Source organism: Elephas maximus, chromosome 1 (assembly GCF_024166365.1).
Source record: "Elephas maximus indicus isolate mEleMax1 chromosome 1, mEleMax1 primary haplotype, whole genome shotgun sequence".
NCBI classification, from domain to species: Eukaryota; Metazoa; Chordata; class Mammalia; order Proboscidea; family Elephantidae; genus Elephas; species Elephas maximus.
The window spans coordinates 79,579,709-79,587,646 of NC_064819.1; the positions used below are offsets into that span (position 1 = coordinate 79,579,709).

The 7,938-nt window shown below is 41.7% G+C and overlaps 1 long non-coding RNA gene and 1 pseudogene across 1 annotated transcript; both read left to right on the forward strand.

Annotated features, from left to right (window-relative positions):
- Nucleotides 1-1,123: 1,123 nt before the first annotated feature.
- LOC126077393 (uncharacterized) lies at nucleotides 1,124-3,103 on the forward strand. The gene is made up of 3 exons (XR_007517723.1): nucleotides 1,124-1,420; nucleotides 1,596-1,719; nucleotides 1,832-3,103. It is a non-coding gene; the product is annotated as an uncharacterized LOC126077393 (long non-coding RNA).
- A 1,656-nt stretch (nucleotides 3,104-4,759) lies between these two features.
- Nucleotides 4,760-6,018, forward strand: LOC126061927 (zinc finger protein 678-like; annotated as a pseudogene).
- Nucleotides 6,019-7,938: the final 1,920 nt, after the last annotated feature.

Genomic DNA, 7,938 nt, shown 5'->3' on the forward strand with positions numbered 1-7,938 from the left:
CATGCATGTGAAAACTGGACAATGAATAAGGACGACTGAAGAATTGATACCTTTGAATTATGGTGTTAGAGAAGAATATTGAATATACACCATGGACTGACTGCCAGAAGAGTGAACAAATCTGTCTTGGAAGTACAGCCAGAATGCTCCTTAGAAGCAAGGATGATGAGACTTCATCTCACGTACTTTGGACATGTTATCAGGAGGGACTAGTCCCTGGAAAAAAGACATCATGTTTGATAAAGTAGAGGGTCAATGAAAAAGAAGATGACCTTCAATGAGATGAATTGACTCAGTGCCTGCAACAGTGGGCTCAAACATAGCCAACAATTATGAGGATGGTATAGGAGCAGGCAGCATTTTGTTCCGTTGTACAGAGGGTTGATATGAGTCAGAACCAATTCGATGGCACCTAACAACAACAACAAAGTATATAAGATCCCTGCTTCTAACACTTAAGCTCAGAATACAGTGGGAGGAAAAAAAAAAATTGGGAGCATGGGGCTAAATAAGCACAGGAAATATAAACCTTATGAAGACCCAAATTTTTTCCTTCAAGCCCTCAAAACTTTTGATGGGAAGGGATAAAGTGGGGAGGGGTGAAAAATATATTTCTTCTACCATTTGAAACATAAGAAGACAACCTGAGAGAAGTCACACTGATGAGATCCTAAAGTCTAGCTACCACATTTGTTTCTGAGAGGAAATGCACTCAAGGCTCAGGGCAGGGAGGAGATGAGGGCGCCCAGGGAAAGGGCAGAGAAGAGAAAAAGGTCAGTGATGCTGACCCAAACGGCCTAGCTCCTGGGAATGTTCCGTAGAGAACATTTTTTATCTGTTGTCATTAAGTAGCACGTCTCCAGAAAGTTTCATTTAAGAGAGCCTGCCGGATTTACCAGAGACCAGAGTCCGAGGCCTTTTTTTTTTAATGGCAGAAATCTAGGAGCTGGTTTTAGTGTTAACTGTCACCACAGAACTGTTGCTGTTGCCACGGCTTTTCCTTCCGAACAGCTCAGATTTAAAATGTAATCGAACCACAACCTCAGGTTTCGCGTGCTCAGGGGCGCCATCTGTGCGGTCTGCGCATGCCCGAGCAGCAGTTCCAGGATACGCGGACCGCGCGTTCCCTCCCACTGCGTCTCAGGTTTGGCTCTCCTGGCCCCTGAGAGAGAACTTGGTAGGCCGAGACGTGCTGGGATAGTTGGGGAGCCAGTTCCAGCCGTGTTTCGGGCTATGGGGCGTTCGGTGCTCAGCCCCCGGAGAGGCTAGGAGCTGCATGGCCAGGGCAGGAGTTTGTCCCTTGGGACCTCGCCAAGGCCCAGCAGCGAGGCTCCAAGACAGGACTCTGCGTGCGGATTGAGAACGCCTTTCTTGGGAACTGTGTTTTCAGCGCTCGGAAGCAACCCGGATCGCAGGCGCTGTAAGAATCCCAGAGAAATTTCGCTCCTCTGTTTTGCCAAATTAACATTGAAGAACGTCTGTGTTTTTCAAACTATGATTCTTGACAGGTCTTTTTTCCTTCCTGCAAATCGGGTCTCATGTATTCTAGTATGGAGAACCTGTGTCAACTGCTGTGTCTTGAAATTTTTTTTTAGGTTAGGAACCACATAAAAGTCTCTCAGCGGCGCAAACGATTAGCGCTGGACCTACTAACATAAAGGTTGGCGGTTGGAACCCACCCAGCGGCACCACGGAAGAAGGGCCTGGGGATCAGCTTCTGTAAGGATTATAGGCAACAAAACTATATGGAGCAATTCTACTCTGTAATACATGGGGTCTCCATGAGTAAGAATCAACTCCATGGCAACAGCTTTGGGTTTGTTGTTGTTAGGAACCGCATGCAGTACTCTATGCCGAACTGGAGGATTCTACTGCCATTAGCCCAGACCCTCCTTATCCTGCCCCTCCATCATGTATGTTTATCTATCACCATCTAACATACTAAATAATTTTCTTATTTGTTGTATTTGCTGATGATCTGACCCAAATTTTTTTAAAAAGACAGATTCCAAAGGCTAAGGATCTTTACTTTGTCACCAATGTAGTTCAAACACCTATAACAGTTTCTGCACATTGTAGGCCTCTAATAAATATTTGTGGATTTAGTGAATGAATGAATGAGTTACTGTGGTTACAGCTCTTCTTACTTATGTGGGTTCTTCCTAGCATTTGCCAAGTTCTCCTTATCACTCTATTCTTATTCACAGGATACCCTCAGAAGCCTCCGGCTGAGACTCCAGCAGAAGCCAGACAGGATGGCTGTAGGCATAAGAAAGGCTGCTTGCCAGCTGCTCCAAGCCCCACGGGGTCAGGAGGGGTCCCTGATGGTGAAGGTGAAGTTGGAGGAGGACCACCCTAGGAATCAGGGTCACAGCCTCACAGAGGACCACCCCCCTGACTAGGAGATCTTCAGGCAGCAGTTCAGACAGTTCTGCTACCAGGATACTCTGGGTCCTCGTCTAGCCCTAAGATGGCTCCAGGAGCTCTGCCATCAGTGGCTGAGGCCAGAGACGCACACCAAGGAGCAGATCCTGGAGCTGCTGGTGCTTTAGCAGTTCCTGACCATCCTGTCGGAGGAGCTGCAGACTTGGGTGCAGGAACAGCATCCAGAGAGTGGGGAGGAGGCAGTGACCTTCAGATAGAAGGTCCTGTTTGTATTCTGGTTTTCTTAAATTCATTTTAGATTTATTTCATGTGATCAAAGAATCTCTTTGTTATTTATACTTTTTGGAATTTATTCTGATTTTCCTTAGCTCAGTAAGTGCAATAAGTAGTCAGTTTTCATTAAGGTTCACTGCACACCAGAAAAGATGTTTATTTTCAGAGCTCAGAGCTTGAGATATATCTGTGTCTATATAGAGAGAGAGAGAGAGAGATAACCCAAAACCAAACCCAGTGCCGTCGAGTCGATTCCGACTCATAGTGACCCTATAGGACAGAGTAGAACTGCCCCATAGAGTTTTCAAGGAGCGCCTGGCGCATTCAAACTGCCAACCCTTTGGTTAGCAGCTGTAGCACTTAACCACTATGCCACCAGGGTTTCCCATAGATATAGATATAGATATATATATCAATAAAAAATGTTATATATATGGCAATGAATAAAAACTGGAATGTAATCTCTGTGGTGTTTCTTTGGCACTGAATGGCTACACGCATCTATATGTATATATATGTTTCATTTATTGATTTTATTAAATCTTCTATATCCTTATTGTCCATTTTTGTCTGTCTTTAGACAGAGAAAGGGCAATTGAATTCTTCTATTACTTGTTTTTGCCTGTTCCTTTTTATTTCTCCTATAATTTCTATTTTAGGAAAGTTACTTCTCTGTTATTTGTTGCATAATTCATATCGGTTATGTGTTCATTGTAAATTGCATTCTTTAGCATTATACAGTACTCTTTTATGTCTTATTTCATGCTTTTGGCCTGAATCCCACCTTTTTCTGAAATTAAGATCTTAATGCCTTCTTTCTTTTTATTTGCATTTGTTTAATTTACCCTTGTTCATTTTTTTATTCATGAGTTTCTGAATCGTTTTAGATGTGTCTCTTTTATACATAATAGAGTTAGCTTTTGCTTGTGATCAAATCTTTTAATACATAACAAGTCTGTTTGCCTTTATTGATTGATATGACAGTTATATTTGGTCTTAATATAATTTTGTCATGTTTTCTTTGAGTCAGAACTGACTCGACGGCAACAGGGTTTTTTTTTGTTATAGACGTATGTATAAATATGTATATACATATATACATACATATATGATTGTATATACACACACATATATATGCTTTTGAATGTATGGTTTGTATTCCCTCTTTTTCTCTTTTTAATTGTAGTAGTTCTTCTAATTAAGAAGCTTTGTATTTTGGTACTAGTGGTGTATTAGTTATCAATTGCTGCTTAACAAATTAACCACAAATTTAGTGGTTTAAAATAACACACATTTGTTATCTCACAGTTTCTGTTGGTCGAGAGTCTGGACACAGCTCAGTCCTCTGCTTCAGGGTTTCTCACAAGCCAGCAATTAAGGTGTTATACAGGGCTGGGGTCTCATCTGAGGCCTGACTGGGAAGGATCTGCTTCCAACCTCATGTGTTGTTGGCAGGATTCAGTTCCTTGCAGACTATTGGACAGAGGGCCTCAATTTCTTGCTGTTGACTGGAGGCCACCCTTAGTTCTTTGCTATGTAGGCCTCTCCATATGGTATATTACTTCATCAAAGCCAGCAAGGGAGAGAGTCATTACAGAGAGTCTGCTAACAAGATGGCATTTATAATTTTATGTAATCACAGAAATAGCATCCTATCACCTTTGTCATATTCTGTTGATAACGCAGCCATGCTTTATTCTTTTATCACTCCCACACCTATATTACTACCATTCCTTCCACCTTAGTTGACATGTTTCTCTGAACCTTTAGCACTAAGTAAACACAAGGCATAATAGCCTCTGTTACAATTAACCTAAAATAAGCATATTCACCTTTCCAGCAGTCTCTCATAAACTGCTATTTTGGGATTGTCTTTGCTCCTCAAGTTTTTATGGTCTGTTGTTTCAGATGGTGATGTGAGAACTGAGATCACGATGTCAGATACAAAACAGGAACTTTGTGAAGAAAGAGAACTGCCTAGGAAGGGACCTGCTAGACATCATGAGACTATGTCTAAGTGTGCCAAGTAAGGAGGAAACAGTAAGCCTAGTGGCAGTTTGGAAATGCAACATGGGGATACCACAGATGAAAAATATATAAATGTGGGAAAACTTTCACCAGGATAAGGGGACTTCAGACGCACAGGAGGATCCACACAGGGGGAGAAGCCATACCCATATACAGAATGTGGGAGGGCCTTCATCAGATGTGCAGAACTTACCCAGCACGAGGGGCTTCACAGCAAGGAAAAGCCCTATCAATGTAAAGAGTGTGGCAAAGGCTTCAGTCAGAAGGTAGGTCTCTGCGAACATCTCAAAATCCACCCTGGAGAAAAACTCTATCAATGTAGTGTATGTGGCAGATGTTTTAGCCAGAAATCAGTCCTAAAGACTCCACACTGGGGAAAAACCTTTTGAATGTAGGGACTGTGGAAAAGCCTTTTGCCATAGTTTAGACCTCACTGAGCATCACTGATTCCATAACAAAGAGAAATGAATGTACTAAATGTGGGAAAGCCTTTACGCAACTTTTCACATGTTGTTGAGCATCAGTGAATTCGTAGTGAAGAAAAATCCTATGAATGTAAACTTTGGAAAAGCCTTCACTCAATATGCAGGACTTAACCAACACCAGAGAGTCCACACTGGAGAGAAATCTTTTGAGTGTCCTGTATGTCGACAAGCCTTTAGCAGGAGCTCAGAACTCATATCACAGAATCCACTTGGGTGAAAAACCCTATGAATGTGTCAAATGTGGGAAAACCTTTAGTGTGAGCTCAGCTCTGATCATACATCAGAGGAGTCATACTGGCAAGAAGCTCTATAAATGTAATGAGTGTGGTGAGGCCTTCGGTCAACAGTCAGGCCTTAATAAACACAAACTAGGAGGGAAGCCTGGAAACCCTCCTGAACCAAAAAAATATAAGTGTGATGAATATGGGAAGCCTTTCACTAGGTCAACTGGCCTGAGGAACCACAAAGGAATCCACACTGGGGATAAGACCTACCAGTTCCTGAGTGTGGGAAGGCCTTCATAAGAGGAGAGCATCTTATGGAACATCAGGGGATTCACAACAAGGTGAAACCCTATCAATGTAAAGAGTGTGGCAAAGTCTTCAATCAGAAGACAGGTCTTAGTCACCATCTCAGAATCCACACAGGAGAGAAACATTCTGAGTGTTCTGAATGTGGGAGGGCCTTTAGCTGGACGTCAGACACCAATAAACATAAGGGAGTCCACACCAAGGAAAAGCCCTATAAACGTGAAGAGTGTGGGAGGGGCTGCAGGCAGAGAGCAATGCTAATCAGACATCAGAGAAGCCACGTTGTGTTAAGCACTGGGAGTGCGATGAGTGGGTGAAACCTGTGGTGAAATCAGCTTAATCATCCCTAATTAGGCCCCAGAGAATTCACTGCAACTGGACACCTTCCTCAGATGTTTGGTGACTACATAAAGTAGAATCAAGCTTTTTTTTTCCCCCCTGAGAGATAAAACATTTCTTGATCTTCATTATTTAAATACCATGAGAGATGCCACACTGAAGAGTTTTTAGAAAGGTCATAATTGCTGGGAACTGGAAACCCTGGTGGTGTAGTGGTTAAGTGCTATGGCTGCTAACCAAAAGGTCGGCAGTTTGAATCCACCAGGCGCTCCTTGGAAACTCTACGGGGGCAGTTCTACTCCATCCTATAGGGTCGCTGTGAGTCAGAATCGACTCAACGGCAGTGGGTTTGGTTTGGTTTTAATTGCTGGGAGAGTTGAGAATGTAGAAAAATAAACATCAACGAGGAATGTATCTGTGATTAGCTATTACATGCAATGAAATTAAAAACCAACCAAACCCATGGCTGCCGAGTCAATTCCGACTCATAGCAACCCTATAGGACAGAGTAGAACTGCCCTATAGGGTTTCCAAGAAGCGGCTGGTGGATTCAAACTGCCGACCTCTTGGTTGGCAGCTGAGCTTTTAACCACTGCCCCACCAGGGCTCTGAAGTGTCGGTTAAGACAGTAAGAAAAAAAAAAAAAAAAGTGTTGACAGCTGGACTATAATGCTAAAAATTGCCCACACTTAAGGAGCATTGTTTTCATTACATTCTTTCCTTCCAGCTTTAATCCTGAAGTATTTCACTGCGACATGTGTAGTTTCTACTGGATAATTATCAGTCTCCTTTCCCAACACAGGACTCCTCTAAGATCAGCTCATACACTGCTTACCTAAGTCTTAGACATTAAAATTTTTCTAGCTACAGTTTGAAAAATTTAGGCACAGCATTAAGTAATGGAATTTTAGAACTGGAAGGGATCCTAAACAAAAGGCACTTATCCCTTCCTCAAACCTTTGTTAGGTGCTGACCCTATGCCAAGTATAAAAAAGAATATGATCCAAAAAAAAAAAAGTTTAGTAAATACAAATGCAAAATGCATATACCCCTTGGAGATTAAAAAAAAAAAAAAACTGCTCTCCTGAAAACAATCTTCCCTTTTGTTATTGTCCTTGGTCACTCATTGTTAATACAGTAGTGATTTTCGGAGCACAGAAGCCTGATATTTAGCAGGCCTCAGGCCACACTGTTCTGACTTCTACTTGGATTTGCAGTATTTACAGAACAACATAATTGGTTGTCAATAGCAAGAAAAACAGGCCTTTGGTAAGAACAGTGTTGAATTTCAGCCTCCCTTAGGGTAATGTGGTCTGATGATTTGTCACTTTGCTCTACTCTCTTTGATCCATATGAATAAGAATCTCTTCACACTTTCCTGAGAATTTTTCCCCTTGTCTCTTTGTATAGTTTTTACCTATCACTTCCATGATGTTTCCCTTACATGCAAATAATATTTAATTATTTCTAGCTTCCAGGTATCCATGTAAATGGAATATTTTCTTAAATTAAATGGCAATTATGGGAGTAAAGCTTTTGGGACCTTCATTTGCTGATGTGGCACAACTCAAAATGAGAAGAAACAGCTTCAAACATCCATTAATAATCAGAACCTGGAATGTACGAAGTATGAAACTAGGAAAATTGGAAATCATCAAAAATGAAATGGAACGCATAAACATCGATATCCTAGGCATTAGTGAGCTGAAATGGACTGGTATTGGCCATTTTGAATCAGACAATCATACAGTCTACTATGCTGGGAATGACAACTCAAAGAGGAATGGTGTTGCGTTCATCATCAAAAAGAACATTTCAAGATCTATCCTGAAGTACAATGCTGTCAGTGATAGGATAATATCCATACGCCTACAAGGAAGACCAGTTAATACGACTAT